Below are 16,238 nucleotides of genomic sequence, written 5' to 3' on the forward strand. Positions count from 1 at the left end.
TGAAGCCTGTATTTATGGGTAAAACCAGCGATATACTAATTGCGAAGCCTCGGAAGAATGTTAGTAAAGAGTAGATTTGGAATTACAGGTAAATAACTCTCTGTCCCAGTGAGTCCTATACGTGATAAACATAAGAATTAGAGTCTGCAGTACTGTTCCTCCAATCATGCCACCCAAAATACCTCTATACTCACTAGGGATGGGCATTGCCTGCGAGGTAGGCATCAATCCCATGGAATCACAATATAACCCAAACAATTTTACATAGAGAGGAAGCAGTTTGGGGATGGGACTCTTGGATCATATGCCCATTTCATATGGAACGTCTACTAAGTTAACGACGACCAATTTAACTTGATTCAGAAACCATTTGAATATGGCACCAGAGTTGGAATTGTACACGACGGTAATAACATAAACCATGGCATTAAGTATAACAGCAATAGTCGTAGCAACGGAAACAACAACTAAAAAAATAATAGCTTTGAAAAGCGGTTCAAGACATTACCATCCTCAAAAATTCTCCCTAGAAATGAGATTTTCAGTGGCTACAACTTTGTATGCAACAACGACACTATGCAAAAATATCTCAAGCGAATGTTGTTTGGTTTGCCTCAACGATATCAGGATTTTGTTCGTGCCATAACACCAGGTCTACCACTCTTTTTGTATAATTATACAATCCATCAGTTGCATGGAATATATTAGGCCATCAGCTTTGGAGGATCCAATATTGATCCAACAGCTTGGGAAGACAAAAAATGCAAAGATGAATCAAGGTTTCTAGCACAGGTGAGGATTCGTGTTAAAAAGGTGTTCAAACCACTTGAAGAGGATGCTTTTAGACCTATCTTGCATCACTATGATGTTCCCAAGTTCCGTCTACCACTCTATGTCCCAAGGATTTTGGCCTTGCTAGACCTGTTTGAGGAGAACAGCATATGATACATACATCCTAGGATAATTTTAGGATAGTTTCTTCCCATGTAGAGGGATTGGCTTGTATTGGCCGGTATATCTTAATATTTTCAAGCCTAGTCTTCAAAGTTCAAACTTTTGCAGATGCTTTATGTGCAGGGTTGTCTAATGTCCAGGTTTCATGCTATTCCTCGGCAGATCTATGGTTTTGGTCATTGTTGGTCAATATTGCACAAAATGGCTTTCCTTGTTCTTGATTGTGGAAGAAGACACCATAATCAAATTCACCATGAAGTCACTGTTCTCTTAAAATACACTTAAAAATGTCTATTATCTGCCGAAACTGGTGATGTGGATGGATTAGAGTACATGCATCACTTCAGAGTAACAGTGTAGCAATCCTCATTTCATACTTCAGAAGATAACTGCTCCCTGTCATCTCTTTCACTATCCTGCCACAAGATTAATCTTGTGAATAAACATCTCTATATAACATGAGAGGATTAATCTTCTAAACAATAAACATCTCTATATAATACAAGATATCACATAGTAAATCATAAAGGGTTTGCTTTATCTACCTTCCTTAAACTGTCTTTTATTGAATCTACTGAACCTCCCCAAAGTTTAATTGATCTTTAGCTTGTGAAGCCTGCAATTTATGGGTGCAGGCGATGTGCTATCTGGAACATCATCAAATGGCATGCATCATGCTGGTATCTCTGTGTTTTTTTTAGATCAAATTTCAATTGAGATAACTATAAATAATTTTAGAGCGCTTTAGGCTCTCAAATACTGAATCTCCATTTGTACCAGAAAAGTTTCTGTAGGAAGAAGTTGAACAGATTTAAGTGAACGAGGTTGTTTTGTCCTTTATTTAAAATTTTCTGCAAGTGACATCCACAGATTGAATTGTTGGCTTCAGGGCTTTGGAATTTCTATATCGTAATTGCGGTGGTTGGAATCTAACAGTAGAAATTAAGTCGGTTAAGTTTTGGAAAATGGACTCTTTTGTGTTCGGGAAGTTCGAGGAGGACCTTCGGGGTCGGAGCTCAGAGGATCAGGATTGGACGTTGGCTGCGTCAAAGCTCTCTATATTCGAACAAACGAGAGGAAAAAGTGACAGGATTAAGAGTCTGGAGCCTAAAACTTTATACTCACAAGTGAAACAGGGGGGAATTAAATAGGAAGCTTGAGGAAGTTAACGACGACCAATTTAACTTGATTCGGAAACCATTTGAATCTGGCACCAGAGTTGGAATTGTACACGGCGGTTATAACATAAGCCATGGCATTAAGTATAACAGCAATAGTCGTAGCAACGGAAACAACAACTAAAAAAATAATAGCTTTGAAAAGCGGTTCAAGACATTACCATCCTCAAAAATTCTCCCTAGAAATGAGATTCTCAGTGGCTACAACTTTGTATGCAACAACGACACTATGCAAAAATATCTCAAGCGAATGTTGTTTGGTTTGCCTCAACGATATCGGGATTTTGTTCGTGCCATAACACCAGGTCTGCCACTCTTTTTGTATAATTATACAATCCATCAGTTGCATGGAATATATCAGGCCATCAGCTTTGGAGGATCCAATATTGATCCAACAGCTTGGGAAGACAAAAAATGCAAAGATGAATCAAGGTTTCCAGCACAGGTGAGGATTCGTGTTAAAAAGGTGTTCAAACCACTTGAAGAGGATGCTTTTAGACCTATCTTGCGTCACTATGATGTTCCCAAGTTCCGTCTACCACTCTATGTCCCAAGAATTTTGGCCTTGCTAGACCTGTTTGAGGAGAACAGCATATGATACATACATCCTAGGATAATTTTAGGATAGTTTCTTCCCATGTAGAGGGATTGGCTTGTATTGGCCAGTATATCTTAATATTTTCAAGCCTAGTCTTCAAAGTTCAAACTTTTTCAGATGCTTTATGTGCAGGGTTGTCTAATGTCTAGGTTTCATGCTATTCCTCGGCAGATCTATGGTTTTGGTCATTGTTTGTCAATATTGCACAAAATGGCTTTCCTTGTTCTTGACTGTGGAAGACACCATAATCAAATTCACCATGAAGTCACTGTTCTCTTAAAATACACTTAAAAATGTCTATTATCTGCCGAAACTGGTGATGTGGATGGATTAGAGTACATGCATCACGTCAGAGTAACAGTGTAGCAATCCTCATTTCATACTTTAGAAGATAACTGCTCCCTGTCATCTCTTTCACTATCCTGCCACAAGATTAATCTTGTGAATAAACATCTCTATATAACATGAGAGGATTAGTCTTCTAAATAATAAACATCTCTGTATAATACAAGATATCACATAGTAAATCATAAAGGGTTTGCTTTATCTACCTTCCTTAAACTGTCTTTGATTGAATCTACTGAACCTCCCTAAAGTTTAATTGATCTTTAGCTTGTGAAGCCTGCAATTTATGGGTAAAACCAGCGATATACTAAATTATGAAGCCCTGGAAGAATGTTAGTAAAGAGTATATTTGGAATTACAGGTAAATAACTCTCTGTCCCAGTGAGTCCTATACGTGATAAACATAAGAATTAGAGTCTGCAGTACTGTTCCTCCAATCATGCCACCCAAAATACCTCTATACTCACTAGGGATGGGCATTGCCTACGAGGTAGGCATCAATCCCATGGAATCACAATATAACCCAAACAATTTTACATAGAGAGGAAGCAGTTTGGGGATGGGACTCTTGGATCATATGCCCATTTCATATGGAACGTCTACTAAGTTAACGACGACCAATTTAACTTGATTCAGAAACCATTTGAATCTGGCACTAGAGTTGGAATTGTACACGGCGGTTATAACATAAGCCATGGCATTAAGTATAACAGCAATAGTCGTAGCAACGGAAACAACAACTAAAAAAATAATAGCTTTGAAATGCGGTTCAAGACATTACCATCCTCAAAAATTCTCCCTAGAAATGAGATTTTCAGTGGCTACAACTTTGTATGCAACAACGACACTATGCAAAAATATCTCAAGCGAATGTTGTTTGGTTTGCCTCAACGATATCAGGATTTTGTTCATGCCATAACACCAGGTCTGCCACTCTTTTTGTATAATTATACAATCCATCAGTTGCATGGAATATATCAGGACATCAGCTTTGGAGGATCCAATATTGATCCAACAGCTTGGGAAGACAAAAAAAGAAAAGATGAATCAAGGTTTCTAGCACAGGTTAGGATTCGTGTTAAAAAGGTGTTCAAACCACTTGAAGAGGATGCTTTTAGACCTATCTTGCATCACTATGATGTTCCCAAGTTCCGTCTACCACTCTATGTCCCAAGGATTTTGGCCTTGCTAGACCTGTTTGAGGAGAACAACATATGATACATACATCCTAGGATAATTTTAAGATAGTTTCTTCCCATGTAGAGGGATTGGTTTGTATTGGCCGGTATATCTTACTATTTTCAAGCCTAGTCTTCAAAGTTCAAACTTTTGCAGATGCTTTATGTGCAGGGTTGTCTAATGTCTAGGTTTCATGCTATTCCTTGGTAGATCTATGGTTTTGGTCATTGTTGGTCAATATTGCACAAAATGGCTTTCCTTGTTCTTGATTGTGGAAGAAGACACCATAATCAAATTCACCATGAAGTCACTGTTCTCTTAAAATACACTTAAAAATGTCTATTATCTGCCGAAACTGGTGATGTGGATGGATTAGAGTACATGCATCACTTCAGAGTAACAGTGTAGCAATCCTCATTTCATACTTCAGAAGATAACTGCTCCCTGTCATCTCTTTCACTATCCTACCACAAGATTAATCTTGTGAATAAACATCTCTATATAACATGAGAAGATTAATCTTCTAAATAATAAACATCTCTGTATAATACAAGATATCACATAGTAAATCATAAAGGGTTTGCTTTATCTACCTTCCTTAAACTGTCTTTGATTGAATCTACTGAACCTCCCCAAAGTTTAATCCGATCTTTAGCTTGTGAAGCCTGCAATTTATGGGTAAAACCAGCGATATACTAAATTACGAAGCCCCGGAAGAATGTTAGTAAAGAGTAGATTTGGAATTACAGGTAAAAAACTCTATATCCCAGTGAGTCCTATACGTGATAAACATAAGAATTAGAGTCTGTTGTACTGTTCCTCCAATCATGCCACCCAAAATACCTCTATACTCACTAGGGATGGGAATTGCCTGCGAGGTAGGCATCAATCCCATGGAATCACAATATAACCCAAACAATTTTACATAGAGAGGAAGTAGTTTGGGGATGGGACTCTTGGATCATATGCCCATTTCATATGGAACGTGTACTAAGTGGTTTCAGTTAATGGGGCATTGATTTCAGTGTTCAATATATTTTTATTCTTTATCAAAGTATTTTTTTGTTCTATTTGCTTTTTTCAATTTGACGACCAATTTAACTTGATTCAGAAACCATTTGAATCTGGCACCAGAGTTGGAATTGTACACGGCGGTTATAACATAAGCCATGGCATTAAGTATAACAGCAATAGTCGTAGCAACGGAAACAACAACTAAAAAAATAATAGCTTTGAAAAGCGGTTCAAGACATTACCATCCTCAAAAATTCTCCCTAGAAATGAGATTTTCAGTGGCTACAACTTTGTATGCAACAACGACACTATGCAAAAATATCTCAAGCAAATGTTGTTTGGTTTGCCTCAACGATATCAGGATTTTGTTCGTGCCATAACACCAGGTCTGCCACTCTTTTTGTATAAGTATACAATCCATTAGTTGCATGGAATATATCAGGCCATCAGCTTTGGAGGATCCAATATTGATCCAACAGCTTGGGAAGACAAACAAATGCAAAGATGAATCAAGGTTTCCAGCACAGGTGAGGATTCGTGTTAAAAAGGTGTTCAAACCACTTGAAGAGGATGCTTTTAGACCTATCTTGCATCACTATGATGTTCCCAAGTTCCGTCTACCACTCTATGTCCCAAGGATTTTGGCCTTGCTAGACCTGTTTGAGGAGAACAGCATATGATACATACATCCTAGGATAATTTTAGGATAGTTTCTTCCCATGTAGAGGGATTGGCTTGTATTGGCCGGTATATCTTAATATTTTCAAGCCTAGTCTTCAAAGTTCAAACTTTTGCAGATGCTTTATGTGCAGGGTTGTCTAATGTCCAGGTTTCATGCTATTCCTTGGCAGATCTATGGTTTTGGTCATTGTTGGTCAATATTGCACAAAATGGCTTTCCTTGTTCTTGATTTTGGAAGAAGACACCATAATCAAATTCACCATGAAGTCACTGTTCTCTTAAAATACACTTAAAAATGTCTATTGTCTGTCGAAACTGGTGATGTGGATGGATTAGAGTACATGCATCACTTCAGAGTAATAGTGTAGATATCCTCATTTCATACTTCAGAAGATAACTACTCCCTGTCATCTCTTTCACTATCCTACCACAAGATTAATCTTGTGAATAAACATCTCTATATAACATGAGAGGATTAATCTTCTAAACAATAAACATCTCTGTATAATACAAGATATCACATAGTAAATCATAAAGGGTTTGCTTTATCTACCTTCCTTAAACTGTCTTTGATTGAATCTACTGAACCTCCCCAAAGTTTAATCAATCTTTAGCTTGTGAAGCCTGCAATTTATGGGTAAAACCAGCGATATACTAAATTACGAAGCCCCGAAAGAATGTTAGTAAAGAGTAGATTTGGAATTACAGGTAAATAACTCTCTGTCCCAGTGAGTCCTATACGTGATAAACATAAGAATTAGAGTCTGCAGTATTGTTCCTCCAATCATGCCACCCAAAATACCTCTATACTCACTAGGGATGGGCATTGTCTGCGAGGTAGGCATCAATCCCATGGAATCACAATATAACGCAAACAATTTTACATAGAGAGGAAGCAGTTTGGGGATGGGACTCTTGGATCAAATGCCCATTTCATATGGAACGTCTACTAAGTGGTTTCAGTTAATGGGACATTGATTTCAGTGTTCAATATATTTTTATTTTTTATCAAAGTATTTTTTTGTTCTATTTGCTTTTTTTCAATTTATGCCTTACGGCGTTTCCTTTGCAACATCTGGTGCAAATGCTAGTAATATGTAAACTAATAAAAATCCTTTAAATTTAAAAAGAGGCACATGTAAATATTTTTGAGAGAAAAGAAAAAAAATACTTTTCTTAATTGTATTTTTTGGCTTATCTCCTTAGAGGTTTACTCAAATTTCAAGTCTAGATGGTCGTTGGATGCGGAATTAAATTCCACATCCGACGAGTACCCATTATTCATACTTTTGGGAAGACCCACATTGATAAAAATTGAAGATACATTAAAAAATCATGTTGAAATTTCAAGTGTAAGTGCTTGTTGGATGTGGATTTAAATTCCACATCCAACGAGTACCCATTATGCATGCTTTTGAGAAGACCCACATTGATAAAAAATGAAGATACATTAAAAAAACATGTTAATGTATCTTCAATCATTATCAATATGGGTCTTCTTAAAAGTATGCATAATGGGTACACGTTGGATGTGGAATTTAATTCAACATCTAATGAGTGTCTACACTTAAAAGCAGTTTTCTTATTTTTCCTCCAAAATTCATAACTCTTATTTTATTATTTTTCCTTAGGAGGCCACTTTAGGATGAAATTTCCTCTAATGAGAAGCTTTGGTGGAAGGCGAAGATATATTCTTGAAGTAAGAATTTTCTGGTTTTTGAAATGGATGAGAATGTTTTATATACCTCTTGTGTTTATTGTAATGTTGGTAGCTTGAGCTTTGGCATTTACTGCAAGAACATTTTGGACCATAAGGTGATCTCTTTTTTCTTGTGATTATTGCAACCAAATTGATATGTTTTAGCATAAATGTCATTTTTTTCATAATATAATTGAAACCCATTTGTTTTTTTAACAAACTTATTAATTTTTATTAACACACTCCTTTTGGAGAGGTTTCCATTTATTCTTGCAATTCCGCTAAGGATAGGTCTTCTATATCTATTTCTTTCAGATTCAAATATTCATTTGATAAGGTTAGGCATGCAAACATGAAAAACAAATAGATATTTTTGTAAATAGGAAATGTTATAAAGATTATGAGTCACTATACAATAGATCCTACATTGTGCAATAAAATTCAGGGAGTTCTCTCAACGAGCACAAACTCCATGTCAGAAACAAGTTTATATATATTTGGGCATTTACGTGGTCCTTGCTATAGAATTCGTGGATGATAGATTTAAAAAATTCTTCAAGGGGATTTTCATTATTTGTGATGGAAAACTTATCAAATCCATCCAATTTATGCCACCATAGTTCAAGATTATCTATAACCACATGTTCCTTAACGTGATATCACCCCAAGGAACTTTGTTTTTATCGACCATTTCTAAATCATCACCATTATTTCGATTGTGGATTTGCAATTAAAATTTGTAACTAGGTTGGATCAATATTTTCCATATTAAGGCAAGGGAAATATTTATAATTTGATGGGTCATATGGAACCCTTTTACTGGAACCATATTTGGCATTGCACCATTTTTCCCATGGCAACTGAAAAGGAGCGCCACCACTATCATCATCAACATTGTAGATTATTTCATGTTCATTGGTCCTAGAACTTTCATGGTCTTGTTTGATAATTTTTTAGCTTAGGAATTCAAATTTTTACCATGACCAATTTTCTTGAGCTAGTTGGACTACTATTCCAATTTTCAAGATTATGGGAGAGCTCCTTTCTAAACCTTGAGTAGTAATGTCCTTAAACTTGATTATTTTTTTATATAGACTAGCCTTCAAGTCTTTTACAACTTTTGCTATGATATCCAATTTGGAATTGACATCATGTAATTCTTTAGCTTGGATATGATATTTACTATCAAGCTCATCTATATTAGTATGAAGGTTGGTCAGTTGATTTTTGGCTTGAAGTATATCTTGAGAAATGTTGTCAAGGTTTTTTGTTATATATATTTTCATTAGACACCTTTCTATAATGAATTAAATCTAAATATGCAACTAAGGAACCATATTTTAATTTCAAAGCATATTTTCCTAGTCCTAGTAATCTTTCCTTGAACATATTTTTCTATTTTCTAGTTAAGGATTCTTTTTCTTGAGTAGGAGGATACCTCATTAGCTTTATTTCTCGAGGAGTATTAATCTATAGGTATTCAGGGAAATCTAAATACAGATCTATATGTTCTTCACTAGAGATGTTTGTTAGAAATATTTTACCTTTAATCTTCTCCAAAGACTCTAATTTAGGGATTGTTGCAGGAGTATTGTCACACTATTGGAAAAATGAGTGTTGAAATTATCAATCTTCTCAAAAGACTCTAATTCATGGATTGTTGCATGAATATTGTCACAATATTTATGAATGAGTGTTTGAACTTATGGTGTGCTAGATTCATATCACAATATTTAAACTTGGGAGGGATAACAATTGTTCTCTTTGAATTGTATCTATATTGGCATTGGGATATTCTACTCATGTACATTGAGATCCTCCAAATCTTAGTACAAGACCTCTGGTCATTTATTGGATAGTGTGTTGTTGCAGTTCTATAGGAGAATTATATTTTTGGCTAAGAGTTGTATTTTGTGCATTCCATTATTCATGAATTGTGAGTGCAGAGTGATAAGGGTGACATTTCCTAGTCCAACCACCATACCTTCATGAGTGGCACATAAAATAAATTGAGGATTGAGAGCTGGAAAGAGTGGTTGATATGAAGCGAAGGAAGATAGTTGTATGTAACTGAGAAACATTTGAATGAAAAAAATTGTTGAAACCTAAGAGACGTACATAGTCATGAAATAATTCATTAATATGGGCACATATGATTGACACTTGATACATTAGTAAGAAAGATGATTGGACTAGGCCATTATGTAGAGGTGCCTAGAAGCCACCTAATAGAGCATCCTAAAATTCATTTTACCTTGAATCTATCACAAAACAAAAGCATGAAACATTTAACCCTGGTCTAACTAGTGGGTTGATTCCAAATTGAATTAATACTAGAAGGCATATATAAACCCATGTTCTAAATCCCACATGATATCATCAAAATTTGATAGTGAAATTTAATATACAGGTTGGGACATACTTACTGGGACATTAACTAGTGTGTGTGTGTGTGTGTGTGTGTGTGTGTGTGAATTACTTGTTTTATATTTCTCATGAGATAACTCATTAACATAAAAACCACATTACTAATATTTCTCCTATAACTTTTTTATTATTCAATGCTTTCACAAGAAAATTATATACTTCACTACTAGAGACAAACCTCAACACACTATGAAAAAAATCCTTTTTCATTATGTTAAGACCTTGAATCATCACACCATTGCACCATTGCTTGACATACTAATTTTAGGGTTCCTTAAATTTATTCATTGAAAATAAATGTTAAACAATTCTAATTTATTTTGTGAAAATAACACTTGGCTATTTTCCTTTACCTTTACATGTATGTCAATTTTCATATATGATTTCATCATTTAGGTACTCAAACATTTCACCAACACAAACATATAGCTTATACTCTCTACTTAATTTGGCTCTAGTTGTCTCTTATATCTACCCAATTAACGTAACCAACTTGATCTAGAACTAATCTAGTTTTAAAGTTGAGTTGCACATAGTTATAGGAGTGTGACTTGGGTACCTTGCACAATTACTAAATCCACATAGATTTTACTAGAGACACACTTTGAGCTACAATTTTTTGTTAAAATAATGGAATGAAAATCAAGGGAAATAAAACCCCAAATGAACCAATCATTATGTTGTGTACCATGGTTTTGATAAGCTAGTTGGTTTTTCATATCCCAAATCTATGATCATATTTCCCACATGAACTCATGACTAATAATATGTTAAATGTCTTACAATTTGACAATTTTCTTTGTTGTTTTCTTTCAAGATTTTTAAATTCAAGATAAATTATTATTTTAATTCATCTAAAGTTCTCACAACACCTTGCACTATACTTTTGACAAATATCATGTACCATTAAAACAATCAATCTCTCAATATTGTTTGGAATTAAACCATATTTGCATTCATTATTGATTTGTAAACTATTGACCCGCTACAATAGTTTGTCACGATGGATTGTGTAATATTCTAAAATCGTTTATTATGTAATTTATTTCCTTAGAATATTAATTTATTATAGCTCGATTAATTCTCAAATTTATGAAATGATTTAAATTTAAAAATGAAAAAACAAAAAAATGAAAACACCATCCACACAAATGAACATAAAAAGTGATATAGGAAACCCAATATTGTAGAAAGCCCAACTAGAAGGTTTGGACTATGCACTCTCTCTTTCTTCATTTAGGAAATGCAAGTACAAAGAAAGGGGCACTCACAATGGAGTTCCCTTTAACATTGTGAATTGAATGACTATTATATAATATTCTACATCCTCTATTATGTTCACCAGTTTCATTCCTAAATTCTATTTTCAACTATGTAGCAAGTACAATAATAAAAGAACAAAACCCTTTCTTAGCCTAAGGGCATAGTATTTAACATAGCCCAATAGTTGTCTAGAGTTAGTGTTTTTTCATGCCTTGTCCCTTAATCAGTGTTATGGTTTTGGACCCCTTAGAATCTTCCTAAAATTCCATACCATTAATATCTCCCCATTATTGGGGGTTGACTTGGCTTGTACCTAGTACCATGGTGGTCAATAAGGCAAGCCAACTTGTGGCAGGCATAAATTTCACATATTATCTTTGATTAATGTGATTTTCTAATTGTTGGAAAATTATCAATGTGTAGAGTAGTGTTGAATGATTAAAGGTATTCTCATAAAAGTTTTGGCCTCAAAATTTACTATTTGATGCCTCAAATTGGACCTATAGTTAGTGTTTTTTCATGCCTCATCCATTAATCAGTGTTATGGTTTTGGACTGTTGTGTGTGGAGCATGATTGTTCAGAGGTCTTTGTTTCATCCGGATGTATACCCCAGGAAGTTTGTACACCCCTCCACGCAGGGGGGGGGGGGGGGGGGGGGGGGGGTGCGGGGGGGACTTGTCCCCCCTGCGGGGGTCCGAGGGGGACGATCCCCCCCGGCTGGGGGGTCCGGGGGCCAGCGGTCCCCCGGCGGGGGCTCGAGGGCAGCGCCCCCGAAGCTAAAAATAAATGTAAAATTGCCTTGTAAAAGTATAGTAATTTCTAGTCAATCTGGGCCGTTCATTAGGCAGATGATCTGACGGTAGAACTTATGTTTAGTTTAGGGTTTTTTGCCCTAGAAGGCAACCCCTCTCTTTGTATGAGGGCATTGTATTGGAGGCTGAGATATAGATGTGTATTCTGTGAGCGAGAAACAGAGAGGTGAGATTGTGAGAGAAAACATAGGATATTACAGCGAATTTGCTGTAAGTTGTGTCTCTTCATTTTGCTGGATAATAGAAAGGAAGGACTGGCTGTTCGGGGTGGACGTAGCCCAAACTGGGTGAACCACGTATATCTGTGTCTCTCTTGTTTTGTGCGTTTTCTGTGTTTATATTTCTGCAATATTTTATGTGTTCCATTGTTACGTAATATATAATTTTCTAACAACTGGTATCAGAGCCAAAGGTCTATTTGGCTGATAAACTCGCAGGAAAGAAGGGTTCCTGGTTCGAGTGGGAGCAATGGCGGAAGATGGTAAGTTTAGGGTCGAGAAATTTAACGGCCAAAACTTCTCACTGTGGAAGATGCAGATGGAATATTATCTGTATCAGAAAGATCTATACCTACCATTGGGCAGAAAAACAAAGATGCCGATGGGTATGAAAGACGAAGAATGGAACCTTCTCGATAGAAAGGCACTCGGAACAATACGGTTGTGCCTTGCTGCGTCAGTCGCCTTCAACATTTCAAAGGAAACCACGACAGAGGGTTTGATGCAGACGTTGTCGAAACTATATGAAAAACCCTCGGCCTCAAACAAGGTATTTCTTATGAAACGGTTATTTAATATGAATATGTCGGAAGGTGGATCTGTTGCAAACCATTTAAATGATTTTAATACAGTTACAAGTCAGTGAAGTTCTGTAGGGGTAAAATTTTACGATGAAGTTAGAGCTCTGTTATTCTTGTGCTCATTACCAGAAAGTTGGAATGGTTTGGTAATGGCCATTAGTAACTCCGTTTCTGGATCTAGTACTTTAAAGTTTGATGATGTTGTTGGTGCTATCCTTAGTGAGGAAATGCGACGGAAAAGCTCCGGCGAGACATCGAGAAATGCTTTGAGTGCAGAGTCTAGAGGAAGAAAAATGGAAAGAGGAAAGAGCTGAGGATATCGCAATAAATCAAGGAAAGGCAGATCCAAGTCCAGATCGGGGATAGTGTGCTGGAAATGTGGAAAGAAAGGACACCTAAAGAAAGACTGTAGATCTCGGAAGGGAAAAGAAGGAGATGCACAGCAAGAAAACAATCATGAAGCAAATGTGACAGGTGAGGTGTTACAAGATGCTTTGATTCTTTCTTTCGAAAATATTACTGATTCCTGGGTGGTAGATTTAGGGGCTTCATTCCATGCCACACCTGATAAGAAATACTTTCATGACTATGTTCAAGGAGATTTTGGACAAGTTCGTCTGGGTGATGGTAAACCCTGTAAAATCGTTGGAATGGGTAAGGTTCTTGTAAAACAGCAGAATGGAAACCAATGGCTATTAAAGGAGGTAAGGCATGTTCCAGATCTAAAGAAAAATCTGATTTCAACAGGGCAGTTAGGTGGTGAAGTTTGTGTGACAACTTTCACAGATAAAGCTTGGAAGGTCACCAAAGGAGCCCTGGTAATAGCAAAAGGCGAAAAGGTTGGTACATTGTATTTATGCAATGGTATTTCTAACTTTGTTAATGCTTTAACTTCCAAAGGAGCAGATGCAGCATTATGGCATCATAGGCTCGGACACATGAGTGAAAATGGGATGAAGATTCTTCACTCAAGGAATTTGTTGCCAGGTTTGAAGAATGTTGATTTGGACTTCTGTGAGAATTGCATTTATGGAAAACAGAAGAGAGTCAGATTTCTCAGAGTTGGGAAAGAAAAGAAGAATGGAAAATTAGAGCTTGTGCATACAGATGTATGGGGACTTGCTCAGGTATCATCTCTCGGTGGCTCTCGTTATTATGTTACTTTTATTGATGATGCAACTAGAAAAGCTTGGATTTATTGTATTAAGAATAAATCTAATGTATTTGATACTTTCAAGAAATGGAAAGCTTTGGTTGAGATTGAGACAGGAAAGAAATTGAAGTGTCTTAGATCAGACAATGGAGGTGAATATTGCAGCAAAGAGTTTGATAGGTACTGTTCAGAGCATGGAATTCGCAGAGAGAAGACAGTTCCAAGAACACCACAAGAACATGGTGTATCAAAAAGGATGAACAGAACAATCATGGAGCGTGCAAGGTGCATGAGATTGCATGCAGGATTGCCTTTACAGTTTTGGGTAGATGCTGTAGATACTGCTGTTTATCTAATAAACAGAGGGCCTTCAAGTTCCTTGGATGGTGGTGTTCCGAAGGAAGCATGGACAGGTAAAAAGGTAAACTACTCCTTTTTAAAGCCTTTTGGTTGTGAGGCCTTTGTCCATATTGATAAAGAAAATAGAACAAAGCTTGAGGCAAAGTCAAAGAAATGTACCTTTATTGGATATGGTGTTAATTATTTTGGTTATCGCTTATATGATTACGAAAATCACAAAATCATTAGGAGCAGAGATGTAATATTCAATGAAAAGGTCTTGTATAAGAATCAGTTGCAGGAAAAGAAACAGGAAAAGGAAAACAAGGAATACGCAGTTCTTGATGAAATCACTGAAAAGGTAAAGGTGCCTGAAAATAATAATAATCAACAACAACAACCACCACAGTAGCAACAGGCACCCCAAACACCTGAAAGTGGTGTTAGAAGATCTACCAGGATAAGTAGACCCCCTGAACGATACTCTCCTTCATTATATTATTTATTGTTGACTGATTCTGGTGAACCCGAATGTTATGAAGAAGCAATGCAGGTTGAAAGCAGGAAGAAGTGGGAGGTAGCCATGGAAGAGGAGATGGACTCCTTAATGCATAACCAGACTTTGGATTTAGTCAAGTTTCCTGCAGGAAAAACTACATTGAAGAATAAATGGGTTTATAGGCTGAAGGAAGAAGATGGAGGAAAACAGAGGTACAAAGCTAGACTTGTGGTGAAGGGGTTTGCACGGAAGAAAGGTATTGATTTTGATGAAATATTTTCTCCTGTTGTTAAAATGATTTCAATCAGAACTATTTTAAGTCTTGTAGCAGCTGAAGATTTACATCTTGAGCAGTTAGATGTAAAGACAACCTTTCTCCATGGGGATTTGGAGGAAGAGATATATATGCAGCAGCCACAAGGATATGAGGTGAAAGGGAAGGAGAAACTAGTGTACAGGTTGAAGAAGAGCTTGTATGGCTTAAAACAGGCTCCAAGGCAGTGGTATCTAAAATTTGACAAGTTTATGTCTAAACAAGGTTATACTAGATGTCACTCTGATCATTGTGTTTATTTGAAAAAGCAAAATGATGACAACTATATTATATTGTTATTGTATGTAGATGACATGCTTGTTGTAGGATCTAACATGCAGGAAATAAATGTTCTCAAAAGAAAATTGGCAAATTCATTTGCAATGAAGGATTTGGGAGCTGCAAAACAAATCCTTGGTATGAGAATAACTAGAGATAGGAAAAATCCTAAATTAACATTGTCTTAGAATGAGTACATACAAAAGGTGTTGAAAATATTTAACATGCACAATGCAAAACCAGTTAGTACACCTTTTGCTAGCCATTTCAAACTTAGCAAGGAAATGTGCCCAAAGACCCAAGAAGACATGGATTATATGTCTAAAGTTCCATATGCATCAGAAGTTGGAAGCTTAATGTATGCAATGGTCTGCACAAGGCCTGATATTGCACATGTAGTGGGAGTTGTAAGCAGGTACATGAAAAATCCAGGAAAGGAACATTGGATGGCAGTGAAATGGATTCTCAGATATTTGAAAGGTACCACAAATCAAGCATTATGCTATGGTGGTTCAAACATATCCCTACAAGGATATGTTGATGCAGATATGGCAGGTGATAGAGATAACAGGAGGAGCACTACAGGATATGTATTTACTGTTGGAGGAACAACTGTCAGTTGGGTTTCAAAAATCCAAAGTGTTGTTGCACTTTCAACAACAGAAGCAGAGTATGTTGCTGCTACAGAGGCTAGTAAAGAAATGA

General features: G+C 36.3%; 4 pseudogenes; all 4 read left to right on the forward strand.

The window, feature by feature from the left end:
• The first annotated feature begins 57 nt into the window (after window positions 1–57).
• Window positions 58–1,316, forward strand: LOC149261761 (B2 protein pseudogene; annotated as a pseudogene).
• Window positions 1,317–1,919: 603 nt separating this feature from the next.
• Window positions 1,920–2,730, forward strand: LOC149261762 (B2 protein pseudogene; annotated as a pseudogene).
• Window positions 2,731–3,405: 675 nt separating this feature from the next.
• Window positions 3,406–4,293, forward strand: LOC149261763 (B2 protein pseudogene; annotated as a pseudogene).
• A 679-nt stretch (window positions 4,294–4,972) lies between these two features.
• On the forward strand, window positions 4,973–6,092 carry LOC149261764 (B2 protein pseudogene; annotated as a pseudogene).
• The last annotated feature ends 10,146 nt before the right edge of the window (window positions 6,093–16,238 follow it).

This window comes from Pinus tabuliformis, chromosome 6, assembly GCF_031772625.1.
Source record: "Pinus tabuliformis cultivar Carrire ecotype Pingquan chromosome 6, CPIR1, whole genome shotgun sequence".
In the NCBI taxonomy this organism is placed as follows: domain Eukaryota; kingdom Viridiplantae; phylum Streptophyta; class Pinopsida; order Pinales; family Pinaceae; genus Pinus; species Pinus tabuliformis.